The following is a 14,176-nucleotide window of genomic DNA, read 5'->3' as shown; positions in this document are numbered from 1 at the left end:
CTTGTATATCCAAAGGAAATGAAGTCACTATTCTGAAGAGATATCTGCACCCGCATGTTCATTTCAACATTATTCACAAACAGAGAACATGGACACAATCCAGGTGTCCCTCAATGGATAAATAGATAAAGAAAATGTGAGATATATGTATACATGTAATATATAATGGGATATTATTCAGCCATGCAGGAGAATGAAATCCTGCATTTTGAGATACCATGGATGGACCTTGAGGCATTGCGCTAAGTGATATAAGTCAGACGGAGAAAGACAAATACTATATATTCTCACTCATATGTGAAATCGAAAAAAGCCCAACTCAAAGGAATAGAGACAAGAATGGGTTTCCCAGGGTCCCGGGGTTAGGGGAAATGGGGAGATGTGAGTCAAATTGCACAAATTTCTAGCTGTAAAATGAACAAGTTTTGGGGATCTAATGTACAGCATGGTGATCATAATTAACAATACTATATTATAGACTTGAAATTTGTTAAGAGAGTAGATCTTGAAAGTGATCACTAGAAAAAACAAGTTAATTATGTGAGGGAATGGAGGTGTTAACTCAGGGTATTGTGGTAATCCTTTCACAAATCACCATCTTGAACACCTAAAACTTACATATGTTATATGTCACTAATATTTAAAGAAATCTAAAAAAAAAATCTCTCAACAAAGTAAAACCCAGGACCAGATGACTGCACTGGTGAATTCTACCAAAACATTTAAAGAAGTATTAAAAACAATATTTCTTACACTCTGTCAAATATTGAAAAAGAGGGAACACTTCCAAGCTCACTTTACGAGGCCAGCATTACCCTGATACCAACACTAGACAAGGACACTAAAAGAAAATAAAATTACAGACCATTATCCCTGATGAACATAGATGCAAAAATCCTCAACAAAATAATAGCCAATTAAAAATGAATTCAATAGCATATTAAAAGAGTTATACACTACCACCAAGTGAAATTTATTCCTGGTATACAAAAATCGATCAATGTAATAAGCCACATCCAGAAAATGAAGGGGAAAAAAATGACCAACTCAATTGATGCAGAAAACCAATTGGCAAAATTCAACGCCCTTTCATGATAAAACACTCAACAAACTAGGAATAGAAGGAAAGTGCCTCAACATAACATAAGCCATATATGAAAAACACACAGCAAACATATTACTGAATGATGGAAGACTGAAAGCTTTTCCTCTAAGATCAGGAACAAGGCAAGGATGCTCACTTGCACCACTTCTATTCAACACAGTATTGAAAGTTCAAGCCAGAACCATGAGGCAATAAAAATAAATAAATAAATAAAAGGCATCTAAATTGGAAAGAAATAAGTAAAATGGTCTCTGTTTGAAGATGATATCATGTCGTATGTAGAAAAATCCAAAAGACTCCACAAAAAAGCCGTTTGATCTAACAAATGAATTCAGAAAAGTAGCAGGATACAAAGTCAACACACAAAAATCGGCAGCATTTCTATACACGAACCATGAGCTCTCTGGAAAGGAAATTACAAAAACAATTCATTTATAATAGTATCAGAAAGAATAACATGCTTAGGAATTAACTTAACCAAGGAGGTGAAAGGCTTACACCATAAAAACTACAAAACATTTCAGAAAGAAATTAAAGAAGACGTTCATAAATGGACACACATCCCATGTTCATGGATTGGAAGGCTTACTATTGTTAAAGTGTCAGTATTACCCAAAGCAATCTACAGATTCAATGTATTCCCTATCCAAATCCTAATGATATTTTTTGCAGAAATAGAAAAACCCGTCCTAAAATTCACATGGAATCTCAAGGGACTCAGAACAGCCAACAACAATCTTGCAAAAGAAGAACAAAACTGGAGGACTCACACTTCCTGATTTCAAAACTTACTACAAAGCTACAGTAATCAATAGTATGGTATTGTCATAAAGACAAACATAGAGATCAATGGCATAGAATAGCAAGCCCAGAAACAAACCCTCACATATATGGTCAAGTGATTTTTGACAAGGGTGCCAAGACCATGGAATGGAGAAAGGTTTCTTTTCAACAAATGGTGCTGGGAAAACTGGATATCCCCATGCAAAATCTTGAAGCTGGACCCCATCCAACACTAGATACAAAAATTAACTCAAAATGGATCAAGGACATAAATGTAAGACCTCAAACAAGAAAATTCTTAGAAGAAAACATGAGATTAAATCTTCATGACACCAGACTTGGCAATGATTTCTTGGATATGACACCAAAGGCACAGGTAACAAAAGAAAAACAATGGAAAAATTGAACTCCATGAAAATTTTATAAGTTGGTACATCAAGAGGCACCCACAGAGTGGGACAAAATATTCGCAAATCATATTTCTGACAAGAGACTGGTATCCAGAATATACAGAGAAGTCCTAAATTAAACAAATAAAAAACAAGCCAATTCAAAAATGGGCATGGATTTGAAGACTCCGTTGCGAAAGAAGACTTAGAAATGGCATATAAGCACATGAAAAGATGCTCAACACCACTAATCATTAGGGAAATGCACATCAAAACCACAATGAGACACCACCTCACACCCACTAAGTTGAGTGCTATCGAAAAGACAAAACAGCAAGTGTTGGCCAAGATGCGGCAAAATGGGAACACTTGTACACTGTTGATAGGAATGTAAAATGGTGCAGCTGCTATGGAAAACAGTGTGGATGTTCCTCCAAAAAATTGAACATAGAATTATCATGTGATCCAGCAATTCCACTTCTGCATATACACCCAAAAGACTTGAAAGCAGAGCCTTGAAGAGATATTTGTACACCCATGTTCATAGCAGTATTATTTACAATAGCTAAAACGTGGAAGCAACCCAAGTGTTTATTGACACATGAGTGGATACACAAAATGTAGTATATCCATACAATGGAATATTATTCAGTCTTAAAAAGGAAGCAAATTCTCCAATATGCTATACATGGATTAAACTTGGAGACATTATGCTAACTGAAATAAGCCAGTCACAAAAAGACAAATACTGTATGAACTGAGAGTAGTCAAATCATAGAGAGAGTAAGTAGAATGGTGGCTGCCAAGGGCTGGGGGAGGGGAGAAGGGAGGGTTATTGTTTAATAGGTATAGAGTTTCAGATTTACAAGAGTTATGTGGATGAATAGTGGTGGTGACTGTACAACTGTGGAAATGTATTTAACGCCATTGAAGTATACACTTAAAAATGGTTAAGATGAAACACTTTTTGTTATGTATATTTTGACTCAATATACAAAAAGGAAAAAAAAAGAAATGAGCTATCAAGTCACAAAAAGACATAGTGGACACTTAAATACATACTGCTAAGTGAAAGAAGCCAACCGGAAAAGGCTATATACACTGTTCCATAGTTTTCATATATTCCAATTACACGACATTCCAGAAAAGGCAAAACTAGAGAAACAGTATAAAGATCAGTGTTGCCAGGAGTTGGGGGGCAAGGGACGAAGAGGTAAAGCACAGGGATTTTAGGGCAATCCAACTCTTCCGTAGGATACTGTCATGGTGGATACATGAGATTATGCATTTGTCAAAATCCAAGTACATGACAGCAAGACAATGAACTTTAATGTAAACTACGGACTTGGTTATGAACGCTCTATGAGCATCAGCTCCTCACTTGTAAGGAATGGACTGCACTAACACAGGTGGTCAAGCAAGATGTTAACCATAGGGGAAACTGTGGGGGAGGAGGGAGAAATGCTCTGCACTCTCTGCTGAATTTCTCTGTCCATCTAAAACTTTCCTAAAAAACAATCTATTAATTAAAAAATAATCAATGGAAGGTAGGGAGTGGGTAGAAATATAGACGAAACAGGAATATCAGAATATTAATAAATGTTGAAGCTGGGTAATAGAAACATGGGGGGCTATCACACTTTTCTGTTTAATTTGTGTATGTTCAAGGTTTTCCACAATAAAACATTTTTAAAGCTCCAGATTAAATCTAGATTATATGTACAAGGAATCAAAGAATGTGAAGAAAACAGATATTTTTGAAGCAAGTACACTGAGGGAACGTGCAATCACACTGGATAGAGAGTGAACGTCCTGGTTCTACCAGGAAGGTTCAGAGCTCAGTGAGCAAGGCAGGTGACAGCACAGTCAGGGAAGTGACAGATAATGATCACAGAAAAATGTTTGCCCTCACTAATCACAGAAATGCCAACCATGGGCCCTGACAGAACTGCCCCAGGATTTATAATGTCATGACACCCAGAATTAGAGCGGGCTCAGGGACAGAGCACCACGTCCTGTGAGAATACCAACCAGCATCGGCTTTCTGGAGGGCAAATCTCCCTAACCCTGGAACCTGCAGGCCACTGGCTCGGCTGCTCTGTTGTATGGAATCTGTCCAAAAACAAAGGGATTGGGTACAGATGATGGACTGAATAAACACATGTAGAGCCCCTTTGACATAGAATCCCTTAAAAATGACCCAAAGATTCCTTCATTGATGAACAAATTCATAATAGCCTTGGGAACCATCAAGAGAGCCGACATTTTGATGAAAACATCAAAGAGAGTCAACAGTTGGTGATCGGAGATCCCAGTGGGGAGCTCCATGTGAGCCATGAAGACCAAGCCACAGTGTCCTCTCTCCCTCTCCCTCCTCCCCCTGCCGTTCACCTAACACCTTCTGCATCGCCCCTCCACTCCCAACCACTGCCCACCTCACGCTCCAGGAATACAGGAGCAGAGGCACAGGGCGCCCTTTCCACGACCACATCTGTCCTCTTGCTCTCTGCCCGTCACCAGGCAGCGGAGCTCTCTTGACATTAGTACAGCCATGTTTGGCCGCTCCATTGACCTACAGCCACCAGCACAAAAAGAAATATAAAAGCTGCTTTCTGCATGGTGGGAACTGGCCCTTCTCCCATGGAGATGGTTGCAATGTGTAAAAACTTCAAGGCCCTTCAAGCGCCGCAGCCTGGGGCAGACTGGCCATCTGAGCTGGGCTGGGAGGATAAGCAGGGTAAACAATGCACGTACACAACTACTGGGCTGGGACAATAGCCAGAGGGTGGGGCTCAGTGCTAGTACGCCACTGATAACCATTTGTGCATGGGAACATTGAATGCTCTCTCTGTAAACTCTGTAACTGCTTATATAAACTGCTGGAGACTGAGACACGGTGAGAGTTCCACCTGTGGAAGAGACGCCTTGCCCAGGACTGTGATTCCCGCCCAGCAGTGTCAATTGACAGGACTCTCCCAGCAGTGGGGCATGGATGTTGTGAGTAATTGATTTATTGTGAAGTAATTGATCTGATGTGTTCTCTTTTCAGTCAACCTGGTGTTTCTCTTTCTGGTTGATTTGTGTCATTTCACTTCAGTCGATCTGGTGTTTCCTTATCCGATAGATCTGATGTTTTTCCCTCTTATTATATGACCTATTCAAATGTGCTGCTATCTCAGCCGATGGGGATGTTTTCCCTTTCCAGTCGAGCTGGTGTTTTTTCCCTCTTATTATTTGACCTATTCAGATCTGTTTGCGGACTATCACCTTTACCATCCTCTCTATAATAAAATATACCTTCAGTCCATTTGTTTGGAGTGGAAAGTTTCTTTTACCTCTCCAATCGAATCCCCAAACCTCTCATAACAGGAGCCCAGCCCGGCACCTCTTCAGGGCCCAGCAGACTCCTCCTCCCCATCTGGTCCTACCTGCAGCACAGACACCTTGTAGCTAATCTCCGCCTTACAAACAAAACTCTCCCTTGGACCCATGCTCCCTTTTGGTTATTGTCCACTTTCCCAACTCCCCTTCATGGCTAAACCTCTTAAATAAAGTGCCTCATACCTACTGCCCTCCCATGGCTTCCCTTCCCCCACTCTAGACCCAGCTTTATTCTCACCCTCTCAAGGAGACTGAGGTCACCAGTGATCCCATGTGGCCGAGTCCAGCCATCTTTTCTCCATTCTGATCAGAGCTGTATCCCATCCAGCTGAGCACCCTTCCTTTCTGCAATACCCTTTCCCCTCATGGTTCCTGCAACTTCATGCTCCACCATTTCAGGCCCCTTTCCTGGACCCTCTTCAGCTACACCTCTGCAAACACTGCCTGCTCCTAGGCTGGGCCCAGGGCCCTTCCACAGCTACAGTGTCTCCAGGAAACCTCATTCAATTCCACGTTTTTAAATATCTCTGACCTCATCCCGACTCTGCTGACACACTGATGCAACTTTAAGAGGTTAGGTGCTAGCTCCCCAGCATCAGTACCTAAGGACTATCTCAGACTCGATTCGTCTCAAAATTTCACTGTCATATGAGTTCCAAAATAGCATCAAATCTTTCCAAAAGGAGGAAAAATTTGGATACAATAAACAGTTGTGAACAAAGTAACCAATAAAACGTATACTTACATCCAATCATGGTTGCTTGATGGGGAAAATAAGAACACAGAACTAAGATCAGATATTCTCAAGCCGGGGACCGGAAGGTGATGAGTTGGGAGTGTAAAACACAGGAACTGATCAACTCTAAGCATTTACAGAAAGAGAGGCAGAAATGGTTGTTCCTAAAAGCTGAAAGACACCCACTAAAGGAAAAGAAAAATCATGAGAAAACCTAACAAATTAAAAATTAAATTAAATGGTAGACTCACATTCCAATTTATCAATAATCACAATTGTAAATAGATCAAATTGCTCTATAAAAACATGAAGGTTCTCAAGTTGAGTTAAAATATTGTTATAAAATAAAGGGATATAATATGGTTGAAAATAAGGAGATAAAGAAATAAGACTTTAAATGGGACAAAAAGGGGTTCTCTGTGTTGATAACTGTCAGGGACACTTATGCACCTAACAATATGGTCTTGAAACATAAAGCAAAACTGGACAAACAAGAAGACACAGGCACCCCAAGGGAGGTGCCTTCCCTTTCCACAGGGAAACCTACCTTACCTCTCTTAAAAAGCCACAGGTCAAGTGATACAGTAAGTTAGGAAACAGATCTGCTGACAAACACAAAAAAGCTAGATCTAGCCTCAGCCCCAGGGACAACATAAGCATCTAGTGGAGAGCGAACATTCTCCTCAAACCACGATGAAACAGTCACCACAATGGACTGTGTGCTAAGCCACAATGAAATCTCTAAAGAGTCCAAAAAGCAGAAATCTATAAGTGACTATATTACTGGAACTTAAAGCAATAAAAGTAAAAAATAATCACAAAATATTGGCTCCCCTCCCCCAACATAGCCACTTGAAAATCTGTCCACACCCTTCTAAATCTCTCAGGTTAAAGAGGGAATCCAGACAGACAGGAGAAACTCTTTAGAAATGAACAGCAATGAGAGCAGCATGAGGCAAATCCATGACGTGGGGACAAGGGGACGGAAGAAGGGACACAGCCTCCACTGCAGGTATCAGGGAATATCACCTGTACAGCAAGCTGAGCACTTCCCTCCAAGAGCCAGAACAACACCACAATAAAACCAATGACAGCAGAATGAAGGGAGAATTCACCAGACAGGAACAACAACATAGACCTGAGCAATGGAGTCAAGGGCTGGCTGTCTGGAAAGACCTGTAACAGTGAGAAACCTTGGTCAGTCTGACCAAGAAGAACAGACAAAGGCACCAAGAGGAACAGACAAAGGCACCAAATTGTACCATCAGGTACGAGAAACTACAGAAACAGCTTTAACGTGATAGGAGAACATAGTGGATAACTCTGACCAGGACATCAGTGGTCCTCAACTGGAGCCGTCCTTCCCATAGGATGCATCTGGAAACATGCGGGATGGGTTTTGTTTCTTGTTTTGGGTTGTCCTACTGGTTGTTGCCCTGGGGGTCCCGGAGATCCTGAATAGCCTGTCACATAGACCCGTTTCCCTCTTGAAGTGTTACTGACATCTGGGAAGACAAGCACTGATCCAGATTAAATGAGCAATGTGGTAGGAAAATGTTTTCCATGGATGTATAACAGGGAAAAGATGGTACCCTCAATATGTAAGGAATATCGAGAAACCAATGTTTACAACTACTAAACTGTAAGAGAGCAGGAAAATCAGAAACATAGCAAAGAAACACACCAAAAATATATCCAACCTATTTGTACAGGTGGAGAAATATGTAGGTAAAGCACAGGAAACAGTGGAGGAGATTACACACCAAATTTTACTACCGACAAGGAATAAAAGTTGGGAGGTAGGTGAGAAATAGGAGTTTTTACCACTTCTTAGCTTATGTATTTCTCTAGTGTTTTAATTTTTACAAAAGAGAATGTATTCTACTCAAAAAGATGTTTCAAATTTTAAAGAAATTATTAAAATGTTCAAAATGACTTCAGTTCAAGGATATTCATTAAAACATGTATGGAAAGCACCTCCCCATAATGTTAAGAGTCTCCTATAACTTTTCCAATAGTTTACTATGTCGATTTTATTTCACATTTAGATCCTAACTCATTGGAATTTACATTTGTGTGAGGGATGCAACAGAAGCTGATTTTCTCCTGTTCAAGTGGAAAACCAACTATCCAGGCACCATTCATTGAGTAGGTCTGGCTTTCCCAGCTGACCTGCAATGCCTCCTTCCCCACCTGCTAAACCCTGACAACTACCGGTGCCTCTTGAGCACCCTAGAGCGAGCGGGGTGAGCTCTGCAGCCTGGGCTCCCTGTGTGCAAGGGGCGGCTACCAGCAGAGCCTTCTCCCAAGACAGCAGCAGGCATGCTGCACACAGAGGTGCTCAGGGGCCGTCTGCTGTGGAGCAGGAAACTCCTCATGAGGAGCAGGCAGTGGGGGAGCCCTGAGCCCCAGGACTGACCTCGGCTGGGGGCAGCAGGCTGCTCAGTTAGGGAGCCCCTCCCTTCAGCTCGTCCAGCTCCTCCTGCAACGTGTGCACCTGGCTGTCGGCAGCTGCCCCTCTTCAGCTCGCTGTCCTTCTCCACCTGCTCCTGCAGGCGGCACCCGTGCTCCTGTTCCCCCGGGACCAGATGCAGTAGGAGTGCAGCGAGTCCAGGAGTTCTTAGGCCCCAGCGCTGACAGGATGACCCCGCTGAGGGACCTGGGGCCGGTGTTGCTGTGTTCATCCTGCACATCTTCCACGGCTGGCTACGGGGTGACATCTGTTGGAGGGTGAAGGGGCTCTGGGAGAGTTTCTGAGGCATCATTGTGAATGATGAACGTGGGGGCTCTGGGCCAAGCTCTCATCAGGCCCAAGGCTGGCCCCACTGTAGGTGGGCTCCACATCTCTCTTCAGCCTCTTTCGGTCAACAGCCTCTCGAGGGACAGATGGCCTCTCTTGAGTGTGTGCTGAGGAGAAACTGTAAGAAGGATGCCAGCCAATAAATCTGCATGCCTCAGATCCTGAGGGATAAAGTCACCCACGGAAATGCCACTCTTATCCAGCAGGCCCTGGCTGGGAAGAGGCGGTCTCATCGCCAGCATCTACAGCAGACCTGTTTGCATCTCCCTGGCTGCCTCACGCTGTGGAGACCACACTGTCTCCTGGAGTTCCTTCCAGAGACTCTTTGCCCGCTCCTGACTGGTGGCTTCCTGGGTGGCATTGGGTTCGGGTTTGCCCTGCAGAAGGGCTCGCTTCAATTTGCGGGACCCTTCCTGGGCCCTCAGGTTTTCCCTCGAGGATGAGGATGAACCTGAAGCTCCTTTCCCATCTGCTTCACTGGCATGTTCCTCTTGTCCCTGGCGGCTATCTTGGTCTCATTTCTTCTGGGGCGGCAGTGGCCTTCAGCTCCTCCTTCTCAGTCAGGTGGAAGATGGAGGGCAAGGCCGTGGGCTTTAACATGTAGTACTGACCCTCCAGCCTGTTCAAGAGTTTTTTTTGGTGAAATGTTCACTACAGATGAAAGAATACTTAATAGGGTCCAGTCATCCCTGTGAACAACTTTTAGCAACTGGACAAGACGTTTTGAGTCCTTTATGTGGAGCCTGCAAGGATACATGAAAAAGTAATTAAAAAGAAAGAATTAAATGTCTCCCCCTAAAATAATCAATTATAAAAGCAAAACAAGTGTTTTTGGGAACACCCACACTTAGGAATTTTGCCCATTTAAAACTTTAGTAAAGTTTTAAGGAACACCTCTGCTTGCAAGTTATTACTGTCATAGAAAGATGAAAGACCCACTGTCTACCTTAAGGAGCTGACCATCTGTAGGGCAGAGAAGGAAGGAAGGTGAAGACCTTCTCCCAGGTTGTGGTAAGTGCCCTGTAGGAACAAAGATGCTCGGGCAGAGAGCACAGGATGGCACCAAGACAACACGAAAGGCTTCAGGAAGCCTCAGAAATAGTTCCTAGAAGCTCATGGCTGTCCAACCCTCCTGCTGTTCCTGGGATGCAGGACTTTGGGTGCTAAAATGGGGAGGATTGGTCCCCCTATTTCAAAGCCAGGCCAGGTGTCGGCCAGCAGAGCCTCCCAGGCACTCAGCAGGGCGCCTGACCCCAGCTCTACTCAAGCAGCCGAGGATGCAGGACTGCCGCCAAGAGGAGGTCAGCCCCAAGAGCTGTGGTTCTGTGTTCCTCCTGTCCTTCCACTACCAGGAGGAAAACTGCTTCCTGTACCAAGCAACCAGCCCCTGAAATGTACTGACCAAGACATTTCATAATCTTTTCTCCTCATTAAGGTAAAATCTCTATTTAGAGAAAACTATGCACATGGGGAGGAAGGGGGTCTCTCTCGAGGCTTTCTTCTCCTCCTGAGTTCATCTAACCCTCATGAGGCCGAGTGGATACTAGGTCCTCAGGGAGTTCCAAGCAACCTGACCTTCTAACATTTCTCAATGCTTTGTGACAAGTTACAAAAGGACCCCCACTTCCTTTGCCCCCATACCACGTTAAACAATGACACATGCCAAGAGCAACCTTCTCTGTAGTGTTTTGCATCATTCTCAAAAACAGTAACAAAACTTTTGGGACACAGACTCTGAAGGAAACTGTCAAGAAAGCATGTTGTCTGACTTCTGAAACAAGCTCACATTACTAGTTCTTTGGATGGATTGTAACAACTTCCGACTTAAAACAAACCACTGTTAACTTTGAATAAGACTAAAGACAACAAGTGGCATTCAGGTCTTTAAATATTCAATAACAACCTGCAACATGAAACAAAAGGATCTGCCAGGAGGTTTTCAAAGTAGAATGTCTTCAGTGCACTGTTCTGGGACCTCCATTGCAGAGTCTGCAGGAAAGGACTCACTCAACTGGCTGAATTCCAGAAGCCCTCATGAAGGGAGCCAGGCCAAAGGGAAGGCAAACCCCTCATCTTGCTGTGGGATCCCAAGGAAGAAGTGAAGAGAGGAGCCCCTTCCCTGAGTCCCCAGGGTAAGCCTCCCAGTGAGGAGTGGGTTGCAACCTCCTCCACCCAGGATGCTGTCACATGCAGAATCTGCAGAGTCAGACGCCTCTCCAGGACTCACCTCCAGTGCAGAGCCACCTTTCCCTGCACTGCCAGGACCCTTCTAGCAACAGAGCATCTGAGAGGCGTGTCAATTTGGAGGTAGAAGCTGCATTTGCTCAGCCACATTCCTGATCTCAGAGATCAAGGCAGGCTCCCTGCCATCAAAAGAGCAGAAAAGTCATGGCAAATGCAAGAAGATAGTGACCTAAGAAAGAGTGTTTCCAGAATACCCTGTTTCTTGACATTGTTGGCCCCAGCCTGAATCAGTGGAGAGCAGAGTGGCCAGGGGGTGGGGGTGACAGTGTGGTGGAGGCCATAAGGTGGGTGCCAGTGGCCATGGGATGGCCGCAGTGGCCCGAGGTGCCCAGAGCAGAGACAGTGGCACAGACCAAGGCCACATAGCGCCCGGCGCTCACTCACCTTCTGGACCGGCCCCGAGGCCCCAAGCACAGAGTGCTGCCTGCCTTGGGCTGGAACACCAGGGGTCTGACTGGGCGGCAGCAGCTGGTTACCTGTGGAATGAGATGGCTGTTTCTCCTCGTTGCCCAGTGGTGGGATCAGTTTGCGGCAGTGCAGTGATCACCATCCCGGGCCTCAGGCTGTCATGCTGCCAGGCTCCGGCCCCCTCTTCTCCGCCCCACAGTGGGACTGCCACAAGAGTAGGGCTCAAAGCGACACTGTGCAGCAAGTGGGAGCTGGTCCCCACGCCCCGCAGGATGGCAAGATGGCGGCGCGTGCCCATCTGTCCTCCGTAAAGCAAGATGGCCACATCTGTGGGCCTAGGCAAACTGCTGCCTGATGCACCCACCCTGGGGTAGCGCTGCCAAAACGCGTCTGTTCCGCTGCCCTGATGGGTCGCTGCTGCGGTGTTCATAGCAAATGACCCAGACCGAGGGGGGAGGGAGAATGTGGCCGGCCCTCCGAGAGGGGCCCCGCCGGACGCCAAGATGGCGACCGATGCACTTCCGCCCACACTTCTGGCCCTGCCCACGTTGCTCACCTGGATTGGCCCCAGTGGTTGAGCATCACATTCTGCTCATTCTCCTGGGCAGCGGGGAGAGGGACGCGGGTAGGGGCACCTGCACCGGTCAGCATGGAAGACTGTGCTCGCCTGGACTCTTAGCCGCTGGGACTGGCTGGCATGGTTTGGGGCGGGGCCGTCGGGGGGAGCAGCTCCTCAGGTGGAGCGGGTGGGGGCAGCTCCCATAGTGGGACCGGTGCGTCTGACAACCAGGTCCCTGCGGGTCTGGACGCTCTTTCCATCCGCCCTCGGTGCTCTGGCGCTGGCCTGACAAGCCCATGGCTGTTGGGGCAGGAGGGGCAGCAGGGAGTCAGGGAGGGGAGGGGCGTGCTGGGCGGGGCTGGGGCAATGGTTCTTGGGAGGCTTTTTCCTTCCCCACCAGGATTAAGAAGTCCCTTCTCTGGAACTGGCTTCGGATCCAACCACACAATCCCTGTCTGTGTGCAGAACTCTTGCCCTGGTCTCACGCCTGGCAAAGATTTCTTGCTTTGACCAAACTTTAGTCAGGCTCCTGAACCTTCTTGTAGGCCTGTCTGTACACTTCCTTGTAAAATCCAGTTTTAGCAAGAACCTTGCTAATTCAGTTTAACCAGAACACCCACCCGTATGTCTGATCACCATCGAGATCTGCTCAGGCTCCTCCTCCTCCTCCACCATCCCTCAGGTGGTGTCTGATCACTCTGGCCTCTCTTTGGTAAGAATCCTCTTAGGTCAGGTTAGCCAGAAACCCCAACACTTGTTTTTTCTCTTAGTAATTTTCCATCCTGTGACCCCCACCATGCTGCCTGGCCATGAATTCCCACTTGCCCATGCTGCATTCAGAGTAGAGTCCAATCTCATTTCTCCCCCGCTGTGAATCCCATCACGGTGGTCCCTACGTATCACAGTGGTTCTGAATAAAATATGCCTTACCATCTTTGACAGGTGTCATTAAATAATTTTTCTTTAAAACCTCCAACCACAACAAAAACCCAGACCAGGCTCCTTTCCTTGCTCCCTCAAGCCATTTCAGAGCTACTTCAGATTCTGGCCCTGCTCTCCTCAGAGACCTCTATTATGCGAGTCATAAGACTTTTCCTAACTTTGGTGCGTGTGTGGAGGGGGGCACACACCAACATCAGTCTCTCCATGGGAACCCCAGCACTTGCCAGTGAGCAGTCATATTTTGAAAGGAATCTCTTTCTCTGAGTGGTAGGTGTCAACAGTGGACTCAAAATATTCAGTGAACCATGTTGTAAACAGATGTGCTGTCACATCCTTGTTGTTCAATTTGAGCATTGACTTTAACTTCAAGTCAGCAGATGCATTATGTCTAACAAGAGAGTGAGCCTGTACAAAGGCCCTAGGATGTGGATCGGAGGGAGAGGGGAGAGAACAGGATCAGTTAGAGGACCAGAGGTCAGAATGTGAGACAGGATTTGGAGAAGGAGCCAGAGCAGTCAGTAACAGCACAGCATCCAGGTCAATGCCCCGCACACCATATCTGGGAGTCAGGACCATCTCCTAATTGCAGTCAGTGGCAGAGCCCCATTTCTGGTTGGATCTCTTGGGGGACAAGAAGGCAGTGTCTTACCACATCTGTCTGTCCACGTCTACCAGACCCTGGCCAGGGAGTGTGAAGAGCTGATGCAGAAGTACCTGTACCTGCTGCAGATCATGGAGACGAGAAGACAGTAGCCAAGCAGCTACGGCAGCAGATCGAGGATGGGGAGATCAATATCGAGTGGCTGAAGGCAGAGGTGACTGCTGGCTA

General features: G+C 45.8%; 1 protein-coding gene and 1 long non-coding RNA gene across 7 annotated transcripts in view; both read right to left on the bottom strand.

Moving 5' to 3' along the window:
• The window catches only part of LOC131398865 (ral-GDS-related protein-like), a 144,706-nt gene that overhangs the window by 48,355 nt on the left and 82,175 nt on the right, over positions 1 to 14,176 (bottom strand). The window lies entirely within an intron of this gene.
• LOC131398869 (uncharacterized) overlaps positions 1 to 14,176 on the bottom strand; it is a 58,522-nt gene that overhangs the window by 13,525 nt on the left and 30,821 nt on the right. The window contains exon 1 of one of the 2 annotated variants that reach the window (XR_009217017.1): positions 8,814 to 8,873. The exons of the other annotated variant lie outside the window; for it this stretch is intronic. This is a non-coding gene — a long non-coding RNA (uncharacterized LOC131398869). Of the gene's footprint in view, positions 1 to 8,813; positions 8,874 to 14,176 lie in introns of those variants that run through there. 2 annotated transcript variants of the gene reach the window in all.

The sequence above is a fragment of the Diceros bicornis genome, chromosome 36 (assembly GCF_020826845.1).
Source record: "Diceros bicornis minor isolate mBicDic1 chromosome 36, mDicBic1.mat.cur, whole genome shotgun sequence".
Taxonomy (NCBI): Eukaryota; Metazoa; Chordata; class Mammalia; order Perissodactyla; family Rhinocerotidae; genus Diceros; species Diceros bicornis.
Note: the sequence above shows the minus strand (reverse complement) of the source record. Positions and strands in the feature narration are given on the sequence as shown.